The sequence below is a fragment of the Lissotriton vulgaris genome, chromosome 2_1, assembly GCF_964263255.1.
Source record: "Lissotriton vulgaris chromosome 2_1, aLisVul1.2, whole genome shotgun sequence".
Classification (NCBI taxonomy): Eukaryota; Metazoa; Chordata; class Amphibia; order Caudata; family Salamandridae; genus Lissotriton; species Lissotriton vulgaris.
Genome location: NC_141687.1, coordinates 2,034,102,939 through 2,034,127,844, shown reverse-complemented (window position 1 = coordinate 2,034,127,844; position 24,906 = coordinate 2,034,102,939). Strand labels below are relative to the sequence as shown.

The window sequence follows — 24,906 nt, the reverse complement described above, 5'->3', positions numbered from 1 at the left end:
GATATATATATATATATATATATATATATTCTGTAGACTCAGTCCAAATCACTGAGCCCCCAGCACAAGGAGCGTTTCGAAGACCAGAAACAAGAGTCGACCCAGGAATGCAGGTGAGCAATTAGGTGTTTTGTTTCATAAAAGCGCACCCAGCCAGCATGACGTTTCGGCCTGCCCAGCGGCCTTGATCACATGACGCCGTGAAGGAAGTAAACATCTTTTAAAGTGCAAGTGCATACAAACTACCGCACATGATTGGGTAATGAGGCACACATCAAAATAGGCAATGAAGAAAGACTGGTCATTATACAGACAACTGAACGCTGAAACAAGTCATACTTGAAATACAATGTACCCAATTGAAAATAGCTAAAATTACATAACTAAAATCAATATATACATGAATAAATTCATTTAAAAAGATGTACATAGCAGCAGCATATCTTATAGCAACAATACTGGCGAAAGTGCACAATATGGTTGTGCAAATACGCAAATTAACTTTCATATTACTGTCATGATCTACATTCATTTTGTCAGAGTATCTAGAAGTGCAGAACTAGATCAATACAATAAATGCTGAGCAGCGAAAAGAATAGAAATTCTTTTGATATAGTTGTGCAAAATAGCGCCATATGTATATATATTTGTTTCAAAGAGCCCAGTGCCCTGCAGGGGGGCATCAGCAAACGCCTGATCAAATAATCCTGTTAATTAAAGTTAAAAGAAAACCACTGTACCTCTCAACACTGGAATCTCAGGCACTTTTTAATACAAATAAATTAAGCAGCAGTTCCATCCCTTTTGCGTTTAGGCAGTATATCACCTTGGTCGCAGGAGAGCAGTCACTTCAAATCACAAATCATGTGCATTTAATTAGCCAATAAAAAGTGACATGATTTTACCTAATGCACATTGGAAAACATGACATAGATTGCATAGAACTGCAGTGTACAATCCAGCCTTGTCCCAACATTGCAGTCACATAGTGATTGAAAACATTCCTCAATGTGCATGTGTGGGTAGGGACGGGTTTTAGTAACTAGGGAGTAATGGTGCTCAAGCAGAGTTGACGTTTTATCTGTTTTTGGTAACAAAAGTTAGGAATGGTGCTGTCAGGAAGGGGAGACCCTCAAAACCCCTTAATCTGTGCAGGAAACCACACAGTAACACATTAGCAATAGTCCTGCGCACACATATATAATAATGAATCCAATAGATGAGTAGGTTGAGAGAAATAGGACAATCCAACGGTGGAGTCTTTGGTCTTTATCATGTCTTTTTAATCGAGCTTCAGGTATAATTTACAAACAGCCAGCCGACACGTGTTTCGTTGTAGAAAAAAAGTGCTCTACAACTCTTCAGGGCTGGGTATTAGAGAAAGATAATCTCGGAACTGAACACAGAAATTCCATGTTCTCAATAAAGCATTCATGAAAAACCCGCATTAAGTGTCAAGTTAAAATACCATCACCCAACACGCGTGGAAACCACAAGAAAATGTATCTTACTGTCGGAAATCATGAAGGGGAAAAAAAACAATCAAGAAATATTAGCAAAGGTCCTCAATTTAGTGTTTCTGGTATTATATCCACAATAAAGGCCAATCTAAGTGAAAGAAAAGCCAAGTGTCCATAACGGTGCAAAGAAAATGTTTAAACAATGAGTAAATAGACATAGTGATAGTCAGTGGCAGTCTCAACCAAATGTACAAGAGACATCATTTTCACTATTTACATTTTTTTTCTTCCAAAAACGATACCTCTATGGCTGGATCCAAGATTGAAAAGCTGAAAGAGCGGGGAGAGAAAGGAATGCATAGAGAGAAGGGTTATGGTGCATCCTCCTTCATAAGGAAAGCTTGTAGTACGAAACTAAGTCTAGTGTGTATCATTAATCGTACATTTACCCCACATCCAGTGATCATTCCAACCCGGCAGGTTGACTAAATCCTTGGTAATCAGTTTTCAGAGTGAAGAATAAAAGCTGAAGACGACCAAGTAAAAGAAAAGACAAAATGACAAAAGTGAGCCCCAGGGCCCAAAAGGTTCTGTATAATCATCAATTTAAGATACCATGCGGGAAACTTCCCCCCGTTCGTGACCCTCAATGGACAAAAAGCTATAGGGTGAAACGAACTGCCATAATCTTAATGGTAATCAAGTAGGTATAAACCCACAAAAAAACGAGTATACTGGTGTTAGCCTATGTCGTATTGGTAATCAAGTAGGTATAAACCCACAATAAACCGAGTATACTGGTGTTGGCCTTTGTGGTATTGGTAGTCCACAGGTAATGTGGCTGTAAATTACAACCACATTACCTAGCCTGGCTGATGATGGCTGATTTCCCAGAAACCGGTCCCAGGATGCTTGTTTCCCGTCCAGGGGAGACATTGCTTGGCAGTTTGGGCTGGACTGTTACCATGAGGCACAGGGTCAGACTGATTTGCATATGGCCATGTCTGTACTGGGATGGCGGAGTGAGCTAAAGAATGATGTTGGATTAAACGCGGATCAGTTGAATGGAGGTGTGTGCTTGCAATGTTCAACACTCCGTCCATCATCTCCTTGGGTTTTGCTTTGTTTGCCCTACGTTGGCAGGGTATGCCCAGACGTGGGTCCCTTGCTCACTTTGACACTTGATTCAAGCTAGCCTGGCTGATGATGGCTGATTAGCCAGAAACCGTTCCCAGGATGCTTGTTTCCGGTCCAGGGAAGACATGGCCTGGCAGTTCGGCCTGGACTATTCCCATGAGGCACAGGGTCAGACTGATTTGCATATGGCCATGTATGAACTGGGGTGGCGGAATGAGCTATAGAATGATGATGGATTAAACCCAGATCAGTTGACTGGGGGTGAGCGCTTGCAATGTTCCACACTCCGTCCATCATCCACTTTGGTTTTGCTCTGCCTCAGCAATAACCAACAACGGCCCAACCTATGTGGCAAATTCCATGAAATAAAAATCTGTGATTTGTTTATCAAACAGGAATCAATAGCCAGATGGTAACCCTTCTTTAGAGTACATGTCTTTCTGTCCGTACGAAAACTTAAGGACCAGGTGGCCTACTTCAAAGTAGCCTTTAATTGGTGCAGCGTTAAAGTAAAAATAAAAGACTGGTCTAATTGCAACACATGTATCGCAATCATAACATTTCTCTAGATTAATTAATTTTCTTTTAGACCATCTAAAATTACTTTTCCCAACCTGATCCTCACTGTACCAATGTCACTCTTTGCTAGACCCATGGCCCAACGTACTACTCCTGTAAGGCCCTATGCCCAAGGGCTTTTCAATACAAATTCTAGCGTTAGGCAGCCACAGACAATGCCGGATTCACTGAGGCTAGGATTCTGAGAATTTGACCTTCCACTGTGTTTAAAAAGCTCCATTTCGATACACAAATCAGTCCTGTCCGAAAAGGGAATCTTAGTACGAAAGACCTCCAATAACGGTGTCATCTGTTTTCTCACGGTGGTCCTATAAATGGAGCCCAGACATTTAGCTTGAGAAGTGGCTTTGGACAAATTATTTTCTATATGAGCTTTATTTCCTAAATTTCCACACACTATCCTCTGCAAAAAAGTATACAAATATACAATTTCCAAATTTTGACCACCTAGAGACTATGCAAAGATTCAATTTTTCGGCTTCCTCCTCCAATGCATACACATAATTTTACTTTTGAATACATTGATCTTTAGGTGGTGAGCCTCATCAAACTTTAAGAGGGCCTGCAAGCTGCCTAATGAACCCTTAGGGGATAGACCAAAAAGTATTATGTTGTCTGTGTAGAATAAGCACACAATTGACTATCCCCAATTATCGGGGAAATGTCCTCATATTTGGGCCAAATGAGATCTGAAATATATAGGGGCAAGAGCAGGGGGCAAGTACACCAAGTATCAGATTGGAGGGTGCGAACTAACTCTAAGTAGATACTCAGCATACCCAAATTTGTAAGCTTACTCCATAGCAAAGGATGATCTACTTTATCAAATGCTGTGGAGAAGCCAATAAAAGCGGTGTATACGTTTTCCGAACTAACTGTAACATATTTTTCATTTAATACATGTAGGGCAGTCATATTATCAATCATTCCATGCTACGCCTTGAACCCAGTTTGTTTCATATGAATGATTTTATGAACTTCTGCCCATTAACTAATCTGGGTCGGTAGGCATTTAGCAAAGACTTTACCCACTGCATCAAAAATTGCAATCTGACGATAATTTTCTGGTACTTTACGGTCTCCTTTCTTAAATAGGGGAAGTATGATACTCCCCTGCCAAGTGGGTTTTGGAGGATATTTTTCTTTCATAACAACATTTGAAAACAGGGCAGAGAATGTTACTCCAAAGAGGATTATTTTATTTTAGAACAGTAACTGGTATTTCATCGGGGCCCATTGCCGCCTAAGGACACATTCCCCTAATTACTAGTTTATGCCTTTTTAGGGGGCAGTCCATACAGAGTAGAATTGTCGTTTAATATAAAATTCTTGGTAGCATCCTTGTTTTCTGGGTAGAGTCCCTGGATAAAACTGACCCATTTAAGTTCTTCAATAGCGACAGAAATGCATCTAACTCTAGCTCCACCTCCCCCCACAAAAAGAGTACAAAAGATTCTTGTCTGGCCTTTTAAAACTGCTTCCCTAAGTTTTATCCAGAATGGATCTTGATACTCCTTTCTTCACGAAGCCTTCATCCGGTTCCTCCTTCTTGGAAAGTCTCTGTAATGTCTTTCAGAAATATGATCCAAATATTGTTCCCTGACAAGAGCGTTTATTTCACGATTTAACCAGAGAAAGTGATGGGGGACCCCTTTAAGGCTTTCCTTAGGGTTCACTTGTTTTACAGTTTCAGCTAGTTGCTGCATAAGAGTATTAAAACATTCTATTTCTTTTTCTAACCAGTCGGACAACATGTGTAAAGTAACATAAGAAATAAGAAATAACATTAGGAAACAAAGCAATATGTGATTGGTTGGTTATTCACTGGGGGGGGCAGAGTGGTACTCCGCAGAATTCCTCAGAGTTACATATACACTCCACGGAAATCCGCGGAGTTCCGCCTGCATACGATTGGTTGTATGAATTACTGCTTGTACCTTAATACTGTGAAACATACTGGGCCTTTTGCCAGTAATGCAATTTTCGGTGGTTTGCAATTAACGCGTGCACTAAACACAGTCAACAGTTGAACACAGGCAGCTCTTTCACAGGCCTTGGGTGCCTGTTCACTTGATTGAGGTACCACCACGTGAGCGTGCTATGCCAAAACTCATTCCTCACAGCACCACTGGGACGCATGCACCAGCAAGCATTGGATATTCCAAATAACCAAGAAACAACATGAGCGAACACCTCAGCAGGCAGCGACAGAAACATCTGATATGCGCTGCTCTCGTCGATACTATTCAGACACCTTTGCATCAGCCCTTCCAAAATCCGTCACTTTTAAATTCATTTAAGGGAACATATTAATAAAAATACAGTAGCTGTTTTATACATTTCACCCGATTAATGGCATTAAGCATTTTATGAATGTAGCTTCAAATAATATATAATGTTTGCTGAATAGTAAATTACTGCCAATTAGAATCCCTGTGAGAGAAGCCTTCAGATTGCTTGAGTAAATCCGCCTTAGCATAGCACTAACCAAATGTGCTTCCTGAATAGCCATAGTTCACAGGACCCTTGTTTCCACTCGTGGCTGCCACTTCAATCTACTTAATAAAATTAATGATAATTAACCTCAAGGGCTAAGGGGTTGCTTTAGCTACAGCAGCTGCACGCACCGTCTGCTGCCTCACACTATGGGAGCTGGAAGCACTCGGTCCTGGTGGCCTACTGGCAAGACACCCTAGCCATTGCTGTTGTTTAATGTGCATGCCTCCTTAGTTTTTTGAAGCCCATGCTCAGAATAGGAAACATGAAAGTACAAGTCCCGGGATGCAAAGTTCTGCTGGCTAAAAGGGGTGGAGTGGGCGAATACGTCCCACAGAGCACTTTGTCCGCTTTGGAAACATTCTGAGCTTGGCTTATGGCTCAGACAGGTGTGCCCTCTGTTCTGTGGCCGAAAGGGGAGGTGGGTGCTGTCACCAACAGGTGACAAAAAAGGCAAATCTAGCCCCTCGAAACCTGTACACTCTCATCCATATCTAGTAGCACTTTGCATCCATAATGTTTGTCCCACAACATTTATTTAGAAATTGTCTTTATAGCGTAAATGGGTTTCAAAGCGCTGCACAATGACTGTAGAGAATAAACAATTCCTAGTAGGCATGACAGAAAGTTTCAATTCTATTGACGACATGGAGGCAAGGATTATGCTGTAACTTTCTTTATTCCTCCTTCCAGCAGTCTTTACATTTTAACTTTAGCTTTTTCTAACAAAAAACTAGCACTCCCATGGTGCTTCAGTGAGGTCATGCACAGTCCACCAATAGGTCGTCTCCAGTATCCGCAAAGGCGTGTGCTTCCTGTGTCAACTCCTCTTTCTTGACTGCGAACACTGAATCCTTGCATGTCGAAGGAGGGCCTAAGGCAAGCCCGTCTGTGCCTGGACGTCGCCAGGAGCAGGAACCCCTACCAGTTATTCCCTAAATCCAACAAATGAGACGAATGCTTCTCACAACTATACCAGTCAGGAGTTGATCAAGATTAAAAACGACTATTCCACTAAACGGTTAGCAAACAAGATATGCGCTATACCCACAGAAGTAGTAGGTCCGTTTTCATGTAAATTCTGTAAATTCCAAAGTATACAATCAGTACAGCCACAGAGTGACTCTATCGCTACTGAGCAGGGAATTAAAACACCTTACTGTGCCATCGACAGGAGGTGCTCTCCAATGACTCACAGCAGCGAAAGATGGAACTGCTTTTTGGGTAATGTTAGGTCTTTGCCAAAACACGCAGTTAACATATGGGACCTACTCTCCTCCAAACATCCTCATATAGGGCTCCTGACAGAAACCCGGACTAAACCTTGCTCCATCCCCGCAATTGCAGTAGCACTTCCAGATGGTTAACACATACAAACACTAGTTAGACCGCACAGGACCGGAGGAAGAATAGCCATTCTTTACGCAGACCCTATTAACATTTCCATCTTAGATCAAATTTGCAATGACCAGATGGAGATTCCAGTTTTTAAAATCGATTTACACCAACGCCTCATTTGGAAAGGAGCTTTGGTATATCGCCCCCCAGGACAAATCTCTCTAACACCACTTCACAGCTCATGGAATTCATCTCCCCACATGTAATCTCAGCCAGGAATTTCTTACTTCTCAGTGATTTTAACGTGCATAGTGAAAACCCTGATAACCTAGATGTGGCCACCATTCTGACAGACCTGTCCACACTCAACCTAACAAAAATAAAGGATGAGCCCATTCATCAGGCAGAACACATGTTGGATATAATTCTAACAAACTCCCCCAACATTTATTACGGGGCAACGTACCCCTTGACATGATCAGACCATTCCATGATCGAGTTCCGTACTAACGGTCCAAAAGCAAAGACTGTACACAAACACTACTTGAAAAAAGTTACAGACAATGGCACATTTTCAAACTGCTTTTATTCCTCCACAAATCTCTGAAACCGATTGTTTAGTGGGGCGCCTAGTCTTCTTTAATACCAGCTTGCTATCTGCTATGGACAGCTTAGCAACCCTGAAACAGTGCCCCACGACCATTAAACACCGCCAGACGCAGTGGTATTCTGCCACCCTTCACCTAAAAAAAAAGTCAGTGTAAAAAACTTGAACTTCAGTGGCGCAGCTCACATGACATACTAAATAAAGAAAGATTCAAGTATGCGCTGACACAGTACCACAAAAACCTGAAAAACGCTTGCAAAACGCACATCGCATTCCTACTTGAACAAGCAGGGAGTACACCGAGAACTCTCTACCAGATTTTAAAAATATTCACCAACCCCAAGGCCTGCGAGATTGAAGCTGCCCCATCTCAAACATTGTGCGACAACATAGCTAGTCATCTAACCCAGAATATTAATATGATCTATAATAAAATAACCTCAGCTAAGAACTCTCACACTGGCCCTAAGTATGACCTCCCATCAGCTATTCCCATCTCCCATACTTTGGAACATTTCCCGACACATACAACTGAGGAGACTGAATCTCAATTAAAAATTGTCAAATCAGGGTCCCCATTGTATCTCATTCCTGCAAAAACAGCTGCCACATTATCAAAACAACTAGCCAGCCCTAACTGCTCTCTCCTAAATATCTCCATGAAGGAAGGCATTCTCCCACTGGAATGGAAAGTCGCTCAGATTCTTCCAATTAGGAAAAATCCTAAAATTTCCATGGAAGATGTAACCAACTACCTCCCCATTTAGCTACTTCCCTTACATAGCAAACTCCTGGAAAAACACATTAACAAGCTCTTGTCCGATTTCGTTGAATCCTTGAACTGCTTGGATTCCTCTCAATCTGGATTCCGACCCAGATACAGCACAGAGTCTGTGTTGGTGGCAGTTACAGACGACATTAGGATGCTGTTGGACAAAGGTCAAGGAGTACTCTTGGTGCTGCTTGACCTATCCGCAGCATTCAAACTCGGGAAGGCGGTTTTCGCAAGAGCCTGCAGGAAGTTTTTTATCGGTACGCTACCTGGAGATTGAGATATACTTAAGTTTTACTGCAGTGGCGGATAACTAATCCCAATTCCAGGCAGCGTTGTCTGAACTATATTCCTAGGAGTGGCAGCCCTGACTATTTTCTTCTACCTTGCGGACAGCTATTTCAAACTCGTGATAAGGGCCGACTTGGACCCTGCTGGTCCATTCTGGAGTTGTATTTACCCTCCTCAGAGTTTGAACTACATGTAGGAAACTCAGCCTTCTTCCCTGCTTCGGAGTATCAGGTGTGGCGTCCCACACCACTTGTCCATCCTCGCCCTGATGAAGGTTTAGCCCCGGCTGGGGCCAGACACCGAAACGCACGTTGGCATTGTAATTGTTGTGGGTAGCTGGATTGGGTCTCCCCCTACCCCTTCGATGACTACTGTGAATCTGTCCTCCGATCCTCATGTGGCAGTTTTACCATTCTGATGCACTTGTTGATGTGATGTTAATGTGTTGAGTTGGATGAATGATGGTGAGATCTGGAATGTATGATCGCATGATTGTGGTATTTGAACATTGTGTGGGACATGACCATTGTATTAACTTTATATTGAATACTGTTTTTTGCTATATATTTATTCAGCGAAAAGTTGATGAAATGTCTTTTGCAAATATGAAAATAAAAAAATGACTATCTATTTTGATTAATAATTCTATTGTTGAATTATTTTTGGACATCTGTCCTGGTCCACTCCGGTGTGTGTTTGTTAATACTAGGATCCCTTTCTTGGGCTCCAGTGAAACTTGTGGGCTAGAAATTCCTCGTTTTTGGCTATCCCCAGCATTTAACACCATCTCCCACCAGACTCAACTTAGGAGACTCGGAGACATAGGCCTGAAAGGGAATGCCTTGAAGTGGATGGCTAACTTACTGTCTCACAGAACTCAGACCATTAACCTGGGTCCCTTTCACTCACAGACCACCAGCATGACCAAGGGATTACCACAGGGCTCATGTTTGAGCCCTACCTTGTTTAACATATATTATAATGTAAATTACTCCCTTGGCGAGACTATTGAGGAACTTGGGATTTATTCCTATATCCTACGCTGATGACACCCAACTTCTGCTCTCCTTTGACAAAACCAACACCAGCATTCAGGCCACCTTTTCAGAGGGTATGAAGGTCATGGCGGATTGGATGAAAGGAAACTTTCTTCAACAAAGTCACAGATTATGCTGTTTGGTGAAGCAACTGTGAAGTGGTCCCCTGGCTGGTGGCCAGAGGTACTTGGTCATGCCCCAAGTCCAAAACAGATGGTTAAAAAACCTAGGAGTGCGATTAGACCACAAACTCACATTGGGGGAGCATACCACCTCCACCACTGGAGCCTGTTTACGCAGCCTTAGTCTACTCAGAAGAGATTTCCCTTTTGTGCCACTATCCAATCGAAATACCTTGATTCAGGCTTTAGTCCTAAACCGTCTGGATTATTGCAATGCCCTGCTTATTTCAGCGAATGAAAGCCCCATAACAAAATTGCAGGTTGTCCAGAACACCGAGGCCCGCCTGGTGACCAATGCCCCCCCAGAACTGCATCACTCGCTCTAATTCAAAAACTTCACTGGTTAATAGTGTGTAAGAGGATCAAATTTAAGATCTGCTGTCTTGTATACATGTTGTTAAACAACCTAGGCCCCAGCTACCTAGATGACAAATTCGTTAGCTATGTTCCTTCTAGACCGCTTCGCTCGGGAGCTAAAGCACTGCTCCAAGTTCCGCGTTTCAAAAAACCCAGCTTAGGTGGCAAAGCTTTCACCACCTGGCCCCATGCTACTGGAATGAACTCCCCATACACTTGCGTCAATGCACGGACTATCTGGCGTTCAGAAAGCTATTGAAAACGTCACTGTTCTAATTGTCCCTCCTTGGTTAACTTTGGCTGTCTTAGCGCGGAGATAACTAATGGGGTGATTTGGGCGCTTCATAAATATATATCAATAAATAAATAAATAAAAATCATTCTTGGAAACGTTCAGACGTGGAAGAGAACAACAACCCATGACTCTGATCTCAGTACTCTCAAAAGCAATCTCAACTTTACTCTTTAACCTAAAGTGAGGATCTCTCACCATGAACAATACAAGGCTCTGTTTTCCTTAACAATATAAGCAATAAAAAAAATATATATACTTATACCATACGGCAGGCTTCCACCCTGATGGGTACGCTCTTGTAACAGTACTGGACAGGAAAAGGAAACCTTCAGAGCCTTGGGTGGGAATAATCCTTGCCTTCGTGTCCTTAATAGAATTGAAACTTTCCGTAATGCTTACTAGGAAAATTTCATTCTATGTAAGAACCAGAGGCGAGGATTATGCTCGTTCAAAGCTTATCCACCACCAGCGACACCATGTCCACAACTGGTTTAAAGTAGAATCTCTTGAACATCAAGTCTGAAGACCAGTCTGCAGCATTCAAAAATCTTCCAACCTGACCCCAGGGAGAAAGCTTTTAAAGCCATAGCTTCACGAACCGAATGAGCATCGAACTGCTTCCTGCATCACCCATCGGATCCAACGGGCAATAGTTGGTGGTGTAACCGCTTTGAAGGGCTTTCTTAATTGGCGCTCCCTAGGAGGGTGAGTCTCCTCTGTCATAGTCTCATACTCTTTGAGGCATCAGATGACACAAGGTTTGGGGGATATTTTGTAGGTATCAAGGACCCCCTGATATGGATAAGACTCCTGGGTCAGGGACAACAATTTTTATGTAAAAGCATATACCCAGGCAGACTTGAAGTACAAAAGCTGGCTAATTATGTAGACATATTTATATACACAAAGATAGTAAAAAATAATAATTAATGCAATGAACTGGAATGATGTCAAAAAAGATAATTTTTAATATAAATATAAAAGATGAATAGATACATATAATTGACAAATTACACAATAAAAAGATTTTTCTTAAAGCTTGTGGCTTTTTTCAAATATATTAAAGAATCATCACAGTATATATAAAAAAGATTCTGTCTTTCAATTATATTCTCTGGTTATGGAGAATAGGGCTGTGCGTCAACGCGTTTCGACAAAGTCTTTTGTCTTCATCAGGACAAATGGATATTCAGCCACTTTTTCTAAAATATGGTATGATCAGAAAGATTCGAAGTTGATGTAGGGAGTAAGGCACCTTCCCTTTAAGTTCCGGGGTCGGTATGTGATAACTGTTTACACAGTGTTCACTGCATCCATCTTATCTCCACCTACATCTACTCTTCGTCGTCTCTTTTTAAAAAGGGGAGGATAACCTCAAGCGTTCACCGCCGTTCTCATCATAGTGTACCGTAGCGATTGGTAAAAGCCGTTAGTTCGTGTAGCTTTTATGTCTGTTGGTTATTAAGAATGATAAGGCAGTAGGTCGAAGCCGTTGGTTATTTCAGGGAGACGCGGTAGTGAAACGGGGCCGCTGCGTATCTTAACTTCACTCTCCTTAGTCAGGGCTGCAGTGCAATTTGGATGTTTGTTGTCTAGAATACGCCCACGTCAAGATATTCGCGGTGACCGAGACGCCTCTGCCTCCCTCAGAAGTTCGTTCGAAAAAAGGTTTGGGGGAACTATCGAACGCTGGGTAAGATATAACTCTGGAGTCTGACTTAGTCTTGCTGACAACATGGAATGCAACTCCATGCGGAGTGAAAACTCAACCTGAAATGTCCAGTGCCCTAACATCCGATACTCTACCGCAAGAAACCAGACACAAAAGCATTGTTGACTTCACTGATAGCTCTTTATGGGACAGGTACTTATTGGGTTGCCAAGATTGGAATAGATGCAACACCTTATTAACGTCCCTAAGCGACGAGTATCTGGGTTCTGGAGGGAGCGTGAGACGTATACCCCTCATCAACTTGCAGACCAATGGGTGTTCCCCGACCGCGCAGTATGCTAGTCCCTGAGCCGCCAGGGATTCCAAGAAGTTCATAACTGCTACCACTTTGCACCCCATGGGATTCTGATCATTCCGAAAGCACCAACTGACCCATCTTGACCAAGCTGATCTGTATCTTTTATTCATGCTACATGCCCACGCTGCTCCCAGCAGGTTTTAAGCCTCATTGGAAAGGGCAGAGACTCTCCAGCGATGCCTGAAATCCGCCAGGCCACTAGAGGCATTCTCCCTCGCTGGACTAGTGGGTGGGGAATGGAGAATCCCAGGAAAGTTGCAGAAGAACTGCAAACCACACTTGAGACCTTCACTAAGGTGTGAACAACACTACCTTTGCCTGTTGTCTGCTGATATGAGCTGTGAGTCTCATTATCATAGCAAACAATGGAAAGGCATACCCCGCTTCCGCCGACCAATTCTGGAGAAAAGCATCTGTCGCAGCTGCGAGAGGATCCGGCTTCCAGCTGAACAATTTTGGAAGTTGGTGATCCAACCAGGACGCAAAAAGATCTACGGAGAATGGGTCCCACATATCGTGAAGTCTCCGAAACATCCGTGGGTGCAGCTGCCACAAACTCAGGTCCGACCAACTCCTGGAACACCAATATGCCACCACGATGAAAACTCCCGGAAGGTACTCTGCCTTTACAGAGATATTGTGAGAAAGGCAAAAGTTCCTTGGCCAAATCTGCCAATGCCTTGGACTTCGTTCCCCTAGGTGGTTGATGTAACGCACTGCCGAGATGTTGTCCATCTTCAACAGCATGCTGCAGGACACTTTGTCCTTCGTGCAGCACTGGATCGCGAAGGAGCCTACCATCAATTCTAGGCAATTGATGTGGAGCTGGCCTTCGTCGGCAGACCACTTTCCTCCAGTAAAGGACTCTCTGAAATGGGCTCCCCACCCCGACTTGCTGGCGTCTGACTCTATTACCAAGTCTGGATCGCACCCGAAAATAGCTCTGGCATTCCAGGCTTCCATGTGGTCTAGCCACCACTTCATTTCCATGCGGACCTCCTCTGTAATGGAAACTTGGTCTGAATATTAAAGGCCCTTGCGGAGGTGAGAAGCCTTCAGAAGTTGCAATGCCCTGAAATGGAGTGGTCCAGGGAAGATTGATTGAATCGAAGAGGCGAGAAGACCCACTAATCTGGCTATATGCCTCAGCGAATAGGAAGAGCGAGCTAACATCCTCTTCAGTTCCCTGTGGATCTTGGTCATCTTCCACATTGGAAGACTCAGAGTGAGGGTCACCGAATATATGGTAAACCCCAAGAATGTCACCTGTCTGGAAGGGGTCATTAGAGACTTATTGTCATTTATCACGGACCCCAGATTCTGGAGGAGATCCACTGTTTCCTGCAAACAGTTCGAGAGGAGCAAAGGACATTGCTCTAAGAGCAAGATATCGCCCAAGTAGATGATGAGCCGCGCACACCTGGCCCGTAGTGTCTCCACCAACGGTTTGAGAACCTTTGTGAAACACCACAGGGCTGACGAGAGATCAAAGGGATGAGTTGCAAATTCGTAAACTTGCTTCCTCCATTGAAACTACGGGATACGCCTGTGCAGGGAAGAAACAGTTACCACTAAGTACGCGTCCTTCAGATCCAGATGGACCATTCAATCGTTGGGTTGCAGGAGGTCCAGCAAAAGAGGGATTCCTTCCATCTTGAAGTGGCGGTATACAAGCCACTGACTGAATTCTTTCAAGTTTATTACTGGTCGCTGTCCTACGTCCGTCTTGATGACGAGAAAAATTTTGCTGAGAAAACCCCTGCGGTGCAAAAGGGAAGTCACAATCGCAATATGTCCACCACCTCCTTGTCTATTAGCGAGGCTTGGCCCTGTGCAAAAACCAGCAGTATGGGTAGGGTGGCCTGAACAGGAGTGCCGTAAAACTCGATTTGGAAATCTTTGACGGTTTGAAGTACCCAAGCCTCTCCAGTTTCTTTGAAAAAATGCCAACCTGCCCCTAACCCTGAGATGGTGAAAAGCCGAAAGGCTCACCTGCTGTGGCTAAAGGTTGGCCTCTGGCTGTTCCTCTGCCTCCACAGCCTCTGAAACCTCGTTGGGACTGGAAGAATTCCTGCTGTCCTGAGTCTGTGGCTTTCTTGGCGCCCCTTTGATGGCCTTGTGTGTAAAAACGGCCGATCAAACACCCTCTGTCATAACTAGCCCGAAAAAAACTCTAAGGTGGAAAACCTTTTTGATCGATGACTGCACCTTATCTAAGGACCTAAATGTTGAAACGAATTTCATCAACTTTTTGATGAATGGGTCTCCAAAAAGTCCACCCTGCGCTAATGTGCCCGCCTCCAAAGAAGCCATGTCCCTAAGCTTGGGATCCACTTTAAGGAGGAAGGAGCATCTCCTCTCAGTAGAAAGGGTGCATTTAGCAGTCCCCAAAAAAACTATTGCATGCAGTGCCCAACTGGAAATTCTCTCTGGGGACAAAGGGGTACCCGCCAGTTTGGCCTCCTCCGCCAACTCGAGGATTTTTGTAACTGGGCCAGTAATATCCTGGCAGGATTTCCAGGATCTATTTATCCCATTCTTTGGGTCCCTCACATACTTCTGTAAAAAGGTGGCCATTTTTGGATCTACCTCTGGTGAGGTTGCTACTGTGCCTGGAAGGGCAGGGTGAGTGCACTCTGCTCAGAGGCAATCCCGTATCTCTTTTTCCAGTGGTATCCGCAGCGTTCCTGCAACGGACGCCTAGACCTTTGGAGAGGGTGTCCACTCCGAAGTTTGTGGGTGGATCAAGGCCTCCGGAACTAACATGTCAGAGAGCTCCTCTGATTCCTTGGTTGTGCCTGACAGGGACACTATGGGGCGGCAGGGTCTAGAGGAGCCTGTCTCGTCAGCCGAGTCCACCAAGGACTCCTCTTCCTCATCTTGCACGAACTCAGGGGTCTCTGGGATGTCTGGGGTGGTATCCTGTCTCCCTACCACTGGCCTCACTAAAAATGCCCTCTTCAACCTCTCAAATGCACGTCCAACGTCCATGCTTGCGGTGCTTTTGCGCTTCTCAGCGCATTGGGGTCTATCAGCCTGGCAAGCGTAAGCAAATTGCATTATGCAGCGCTCGAAGGGTCCCATCGCTTCTGCCACTGCCTGATGAATGGATCCATCGAATGCATCACAAAATTCATCACAAGGGAAAGCAACTGCAGGGATTCTTCCTCTGTGTATTCCTCCATGACTGAGGGAAAAATAAGAGATAGAAAACTGAACAATTGCCAATACTGTTCTATTAAATCCTTCTCTTTTGACAACACATATGTATAACTCAATGTTTTATCAAAATGTTGTTGTATTTGTATTGTAGATGTTGAAAATGTAAATGTGGTGAAATGTAACCAACAAATGTATTCAAAGTGAAAATTAACTAAGTGATTAATTCAGAGTGCAGTATAAGTCTCACACCCACATTGAGTTCAAATCAAATGTGTTGTCAAAAGAGAAGGCTTTAATAGAACAGTATTGGCAATTGTTCAGTTTTCTATTGGTCAGTGCCTTGGCCTTACTGTTGGGAGCCCAAACCCAGTGGGATTTTTTTGAGGGAAAAATAAGGCACTAGGTTTGGCTGGGACAGAGAATAAGCTGTATAGAAATGACAAAAAGACACTATTATGTCACTATTGAAAGCGCTCAAAGATTGCCTCATACATCTCCACATTGATAATTCCATTCAATCCATTGCGCCGAAACATCGCAGGGTGACCTTTTATCTGCTACAAAAAACAGAGGAGGGATCCCAATAATGAATACAGGCAGTGGGCTCTGGAAAATCAGACAATAAACTAAACCCTAATGGAGACGGGAATAAATGTCACCTCCCTGCGATCCAAAGTGAGCGTGCAGCATCTCAGGATAAACTAACAACACAAAAAGACCCTCAGGAAGGGGTTTAGAGATTTGCCACTGGGCCCAAAGTGAAAAAGAATGGAAAGAATATCAGAAATGCTTTATGAAAAAGAGTTTTATTGAAAATTGAACCATTTTTTGTTTATTTAAATTAAATATATAAGGGCCAGCGCCCAAAGACGATGGTGGCTCCTCCGTAGTTCTCTCTGGGAGGCGCAGGTGGTGGCAGTCCTAGCGATACTCCTTCTCTCGCATTCCAGGACGGAAGCACGGGAGGTGATGCGGGAACCCTAGGGGCGTTGTTGGAGTCCTCTGGGTGACTGCCGAAGCCTCGGGTCAAGCTTTCCTGCCCAAGTGAGTGGAGCGCCGGTCCACAGAAACGCGGCCGCAATTTTAGAACCACCGACGGAGCTCTACTCCTAGCGGTTGATTTATGCTGCGCAATTAACTTCTCCTCACGGAGATAAAATGCCGACTTTCATTTTCGAACGTGTCTGCTGTTGATATTCTCCTCTGCTGACATTCATTCAGCATTCTCCACGTAAACGCTACCTGGAATGGACTTTTTGTACAAATAGCTTGTTTTAGAGGACATTTGCTCTTCAAGTTTGGATGTGTTTTCTACTTCTTTCTCTAGTGGCCATACCTTTATTTTCTGCTTAGTGCTAAGGAGCCTTCAGCATTCTGTCTATCTGCGCTCTCATTTACATATGGCAAGACTTTCCACTCATTATCTTTATTTTTCCTCATCTCCTCAATTGCTACACCAGAACTTCTCCTAAATATATTGAACAATTCCACAATGCCCTTTTCTGCATTCTACAAAGGTCGTTTTGATTGAAGATTTTTCTCTTTTAGTCATCAGTAGTCACATGATATATTTAAGTGTGCATTATTATCATATTGGTATGGTGCTGCACTTCATTTTGTTTTTATGCCTGTTTATGCCTCATACGAGTACACGTCTTATGCTATGTATTTACATTGCCTAATTGCATTGGTTTATCCTGTTTTTTTAATTCAATGACTCTGGTTATGTGGTACTTTTGCTTGGAATTTGCCCTATAACTTCTATTGCTGTGTTTTATACATATCTCTATTGTCCTATGTAGTACATATAGATATCTAGCTTTTGGATCATAATATTCTTCTTTGTTTTACTATATTTTGTGAGTGTGATACCTCTCTTCCAGTTTTCTCACCTTAATAATTTTTTCTCCTCTATGGGGGGAATACATAAGGACTTGCATAAACCATCCCCAACTTCACGCAACTTTCTAATCCACACGAGTTCTCGTTATCAGTGCCTCGCAATGGATGCTTCACAGGATACCTCTTCCAAAAGCTCCTCAGCATCCTCGGCTCCACCAACTTCACGTCCTCACAAAGGCTCCATTAAAAGACTAAAAAAAGACCCTACTTCTCCTCCCAAACAACCTACTTCGGTAACAATGGACATTATATTGGAAGAGATTAGGGCCTTGCGTACTTTTATTGAAGAAACCAAAACCACTCTCCAATTGCTTTCGGAGAAATGGTGCACTGTGGAGGACCGTGTTACTCTGTTGGAGCAAAATGTTGAGTCTCTCACTTCTTCTGTGTCTAAGGTGGACCCATTATGCGCACAAGTATCAGCTCTTCACAAACAAATTGAAAACGTAGAAAACAGAAATAGACGGAATAACCTCCGCATTTATGGCCTTGCGGAAAATTCAGAAGGCTCTGACCTCATTGCTTTCTTTAAATCTTTTTTGCCAAAGCTCCTGCAATTACCAGAAAGCACCAATCTTAAAATTCAGAGAGCACATCGTCTAGGGCCGCCTTCTAATGCATTGTGTACTTCTGCTGTTAAACGACCGAGAAGTGTCATCATCTGCTTTCTTGAATATACTGACCTACTTACGATTTTATCAGCAGCTAGAGCCATGACACGCATTACTTGGTCTGATAGTACCCTCTTCTTCTCACAGGATTATGCTAAATCCACGGCAGACCGACGTAAGGAGTTTTGGTCTTTGCGACCACAGCTTTGTTCATTGGGAGCACGTTATGGGCTGTTCCACCCTTGCCTATTCAAAGTGACTTTCAACAACAAAACTACAACTTATGATGATCCACTAAAGTTGAAGAGTTTTCTTTATTCACACAGTGTTGCTACATTGGCTACAGCTTCAACATCAAGTTCGAAATAATTTTCTTTTTTTTAATTAGATGATGGTGTTACATCCATGTTGTTTTCCTTGAAGTTCCTTTTGATTGCGACTTATATTGTTCTTCTCTGTTGTAAACTTAATAAGTTTTTTCAGTTATTACTGTTATCATACACAGTTTTTTTTTCTATTTCTTCCAAACAGATGTCTTTCCTGCATGTTTCATCCTTCCATATTGTTCTATTGTTCTTGGAGTTCGTTAGGATCGTCTCCCCCTCCCGCTTCCCCTCCAGAGCCTGGGATCCGTCATTGTTCTATGTGGCCTCCATCCTCCCACTCTCCTGTATGTTTCCGATGTTATGTAAGTTAACAAATAATTTTTTCATTCTGTTTTATTTCAGCATTTCTTCTCTTCTCTCTCTTATGCTTCAGCCCTTTTGTCATCCTACTATTTTTCTTTTTTGCTTCTTATCCTCTTTTCCATAAATTCATCTCCTCTTTTTTTCTTTTCTTTTTTCTTCTCTTTTTTCCATCACAATGCATTTCAAGTTTTTTCTTTTTTCAATACTCTTTTCTCGTTCCTCTCATCCTTTTTTATCCTTTCTCTTTCGATCTTCTTCCATTTTCAACTTTTTGCTTTAGCATACAGCTGGCTATTATTAAAAATGTGTTTATGTTCCTTTTGGATGTTTTCTAATTGGTATTTGATGTACCTTTCTGATTTTTATATATGCATTATTGGCTCTTGCCTTATCCAATTATTTGTTAACTGGCTTTTGCTGAATTCTTCTCACTTTTTTAAATGCCTTTAAAAATCATATCCTGGAATGTTAGAGGTTTGCACTCACCTATCAAAAGACAGAGAGTATTAACACACCTAGCCAAACTTAATGCAGATATTGCTTGTGTTCAGGAGTCACATCTCTCGGCTGAGGAATCCGTTAAACTGAAGAGGAATTGGGTGGGAGAGGTTTTCTTTTCTCCAGGTGATGGCAAGAGAAATGGGGTAGTCATTTTATTCCGGAAATCTCTCTCTATCAAGTTGATAACAAGTTCTGTGGACCAATTAGGTAGATGGGTTTTGGTAAAATTCACATTAGATAATGTCCCCATTTCCCTCCTAAACATCTATGACTCAACTACTGGTGATGCCGCTTTTTGGACTTTTTTGGCTCCACTTATTACACAATACTATGAAGACAACTTTATTCTTGTAGGCGATTGTAATGAAGTGTATGACCCATTTTTAGATAGACACTCCTCCAGTGAATGCATACATACCTCACAAATCTCATAAATCATTTATCCAACTGAGTAAACAACAAAAACTTGTTGATGCTTGGAAACTTTGCAATCCCACCCTGCAAGAATACTCATTTTTTTCTCCACCCCACCACACTCAATCACGATTGGATTATTTCTTTCTCACATCATCTATCTCAATCCCTACTTGCTTCAGACAATGGTTCTATTCTGATTTCTGATCATGCACCAGTTTCTAGAAATTTGGATGTCTTACAAAAATCTTCTTCCACTCGGAAATGGAGATTTAACAACTCCCTCCTTCTTGATTCAGATTTCCTTTCTTCCTTTACTTCGTTCTTTCATGAATATTTTTTGTTAAATCAAACTGATGATATTTCCTTTTCTGTTGTTTGGGATGCTTTTAAGGTTTCTGCTAGAGACTTCATTATTGGATATGTTTCTCGGAAGCGGAAAAAAGCACAACGGATAACTAAGGATCTTTTATCCAAAATTAAATAATTAGAACACTCTTATTATACTTCTAAATCCAAGGATTGACTAACTGAACTCATTGCTACTAAATTCTAATTCAGTAAAGACTCCACGAATAATGCTTCAAATTTGTTATTAAGACCTGGCTCCAAGTTCTATGGTGGTCAAAACAAGGCTGGCAAATTATTGGCCAATTATTTAAAAGTAAAACAAAAGAAAATTAATATAGAATCCATTTTCGGTCATGATTCTCTACTGAAGCATAGAGATGAGGAGATTTTACAAGAATTTCTTCATTTCTATAAAAAATTATATTCCCCCGAAACAAACTCTTCTGACCACTCCATTTCCCAATACCTGGCTGGTGTTACATTCCATTCTGATAATCGTCCGGATCTTTCTCAATTGGAATCCAATTCTTTGGAATTCTATTCCACTTCAAGCACGGTCCACCACAAATCATCAGCTTTTCCGCAAACTAATTAAAACCTGGCTATTTTCTTCCATCTGATTAGCCCAAGCAGCGGATGCTGTCATCACTCTCTTCCTCTATACACTGCCGGCATGTCACATGTCCGTGAGCGCTGGGACGCCCCGTTGCTGGGGTAGCCATGCGCTATATAAAACTACTTAACATAACATAACATAACATAAAGAACTTCTTCTTGCTCTGAATTCGCTCAAAGCTGGAAAGGCTCCGGGCCCGGATGGCTTCACGGTTGAATTTTTTACACACTTCTCAAAATTACTTATACCCAAACTGCATACTCTCCCCCCCCCCTTTTCTCGATCTGGAAACGCTTCTGGATCATTTTTGGACGCTCTTATTTGCATTCTTCCTAAACCTGGCAAGATACGCAATATTGTAAAAATTATCGCCGTATATCGCTAGTTAATATTGATTATAAGATCTTCTCCAAAGCGTTATCCCTTCGTCTAGAATCATATGTGCCTGACCTTTTAGGGAAGGAACAATCTGGCTTTGTTAAGGGTAGATTACTCACCGACAACACTAGATTATTTTTAAATATACTCTCTAAAACCTCACATTCTTCTCATCCTCTCGCAGCCATAGCTTTAGATGCTGAAAAATCTTTTGATACGGTCGAATGGTCGTATCTTTTTCAGACTCTGAAGCGGTTTGGTTTTGTCCAAAAATCACGACTCTAATTTCAATCTTGTATTCTCACCCACGAGCGGCAATTTCGGCTAATGGTGGCATATCTTCTTACTTTTCTCTTGGTAGAGGGGTTCGACTGAATTGCCCACTTTCCCCTTTTTTGTTTAATCTCGCCTTAGAACCTTTTTTAATACGCATTCGTCAAAACAAGGATATTCATAGATTCACATTTCAACAATCTACAATTAAAATGGCAGCTTAAGCTGATGATGTGCTACTGTTTTTATCTAAACATAATTCTTCCCTTCCTGTGGTTTTTGGATGAGATTTATTCTTTTACACAAGTCTCTGGTTATAAATTAAATAAGGACAAATGTGAAATTTTACCCCTTACTAAATTTACCTACAAAATTGATTTTACTGACTCGAGCTTTGCATGGAATCCCGACTCAATTAAATATTTGGGCCTTCATTTTACATCTTCACTTTCGGGTACAGTTAATCGTTGTATGGAGGATTGTATACAAAAGATAACCTCCCTTACCACAAAATGGCATCCTCTTTATCTTTCCTGGTAGGGTAGATTAGATACGATTAAAATGATGCTCACCCCCATAATTCTCTAAACCATTTCTAACATCCCTTTTTCTATTCCTTTAAAATACTTCAAGAAACTCAATTCCTTGTTATCTCTTTTTCTTTGGGGTCATACAAAATCTTGCATGTCTATATCTAAATTGATACGTCCTAAGACGGAAGGGGGGTCAATTTTCCAGATTTTTTTCTACATCATAAATCTTTTCTCTTAAATAAAGCATTGCGATGGATTTCCGAATCCACCTCTCCTTCCCCTCTCTGGCTAACCCTAGAACAGTCTTTTATATCTCCTTATTCATTCAAGGAATATCTTTTGTTTTCCCCAAAGCCAAAATCCTTATCTACTCCTATTCTTAAACATACTTCGAAAATTCTTCCGACCCCCTCTTGTCACTTCCTTCTTTGAACATCTTATCTGGCATAATACTTCCATCTTGGTCAATAACAAACCGATTTTTGGGAAATCTTGGAGAAGAAGAGGCCTTATCTGGGTACATCAATTGTACCATCAAAATCAGATTATTTCTTATTCACTAGCTGCTACTACATTCCTTTTTCCTTCCTCTTTTTGTAGTAAATACCCGTTAATAACACAGGCACTTGAACTTGCTCGTAATACATACACGGCTTTCCCGTCTTCTACGAGTCAGGAGCTTCCTACTATGTCTGCTTTACGATCCTCACTACTTAAAGGTACTAGTGCTTCACAGATTTATGCACTTCTTCAAGCCCCATCTCCAACACGTGATAAAACTAAGACAGAAGAAGCTTGGGAAGTAGATCTAGCTATTACTTGGCTTATTAAGGTATGGAATAGTGTTTGGTTGAAGATTCATAAATCTTCTAGAGCTGCAAACACTACTCAAACATTATTTTTTATTTATAATTGACTTTTCTTATCTCCACTTGTTCCAAGCAAAAGACATCCAGATACTTCAGACACATGCTGGACCTGCTCCTCACCACATGCAGATCTATTCCACTTACTTTTCCACTGCCCCCTAGTTCACACTTTTTGGGTTCAGGTATGGTCTCAAATAAATACAATTTTTTCTTCTAAGCATCCTTTCTCTATCTCCCACATTTTCCTAGGTAGTAATTCTCCTATTTGGGATCATTGCACCTTCAATATAAAAATAATTGATTTATTATTAGCAGTGGCTTTTCAACAAATTACCACATTTTGGAAAGACTTTACTAACTTATCATACCAAGCATGGTGGTATGCCGTATGTTACAATCATAGACTAGATACAACTTTTATTTACCCACTGATTCTAGCCCCAAAGAGAAAAGCATTATGGGATCCAGTCACATTATTTTTTTATATGAGTGCTAGGCGTTCCCTATCTCCAAACCCATCGCAACAAGAAGTAACTAAACCTCCATAATTTCCTCTATGCTTTTATTCTGCTTTTTGTTATTAAAATATTTAGTTTTTTCTATTACAAATTTCTCTTTCCGTATTTTATTACTATATACTTCATTCAGTGCCAGTTATATTTGCTTGTTTTATATTGCTTATCTCCTCATTATTGAATTTTTATGCTTTGCTGTATGTTTTTATTACCACTATTATTGCCTTATTATGTATATTTTTGTTTTATCTGCATCAATAAATTTCTTTTGAATTTAAAAAAAATTAAATATATAAGTATTTTGAATATGTCAAAAAGGATAAATTAAAGGGCACCAGCAAATCCTTTTCAAAGTAAAGCCACATATACAATAGAATGTCACACCCATATCCCCCCTCCCTGGTGGATGGATCTGAACAAGAATTTAAAACCTACAAAAACAAGTCATAATACACAACATTCACTCATTAAATCAGTCCTACTTCAATCATGACCATACATTAACCAAACTATCAAGACAAACCAATAAAAGGTAGCAATAACAAGCAGTAACCACTGACACCACTAGTAGTGGTGTCAAAAATAAAAAATATATGGGAGGAAAAAAGTTGTGTACTGGTAGAGAAATGGTTTCTAATTAACAGAATATGGTGAGTATATATCTCCTATATTAATCACAGAGCACTAATATGTACATTTTCTTCTGAAAAATTTAATTTTCTTCAAATGTTATGGATAAAAGTAGATAATTTGAAAGTTTTAAAGTAAATCAAGTTCTTCTTTCTGCGGTAAATGCACCACTACGTGGCTCCTGTCTTGAGATGTGCTGACGCATGTTTCAGTGTTTGTTGGGCTTCAAAGTAGCTAACACCTTCCTCAGGGCAGAGAGCCATGGAGAAAAAGAGAACCGCAAAGGTGAAGAGTTTGTCAAAGAGAGGATATCAGGACACTGTTAAAAGGTAAGAAACTAAGGGGCTGATGCAAGGTCCGGGAAGGCTTAGAAACACTGCAGTTCCAACCATATGAGTGCTAAAAAAAAGAAATAACGACATGGGTTTTACATACAACATTAAAGAAAGCCTACATTTAAATTATCATGTATTCCTCTACTATTAATGTATGACAAGGAACGCGTTTTAAATTCATATAAATAGTTTTGGCATCAGTGAAGCTTTTTGAAATTAAGAAAATCCAAGTATATATTTTTAGCACAATTATTTGGATCTTGTAACTATTTTTAAGGTCATAGTTTTAAGTGTCGGCAAAACAACATTACATCTAAAAAAACAGTATTCTTCTATTTCATTTTAAAGATGCAGTAAAGTCCCAAGTACCACATTCTTTAGGAACAATACGGATGGTCAAAATTTAATTAGGCAGCATTGGATTTGTGTTAATTTGATATTACTACGGGGCATTCTCCATCAAGACATACACACTATAGCCATAAAAGACTGTTACCTTGATTTCCCCTATAGACACAGCCCAACATTTTGAAAATAATTACAAAT

The 24,906-nt window shown here is 41.4% G+C and overlaps 1 protein-coding gene across 1 annotated transcript in view; it reads right to left on the bottom strand.

The window, feature by feature from the left end:
- Positions 1–24,906, bottom strand: part of ATP8B4 (ATPase phospholipid transporting 8B4 (putative)) — a 3,619,152-nt gene that overhangs the window by 651,635 nt on the left and 2,942,611 nt on the right. The window lies entirely within an intron of this gene.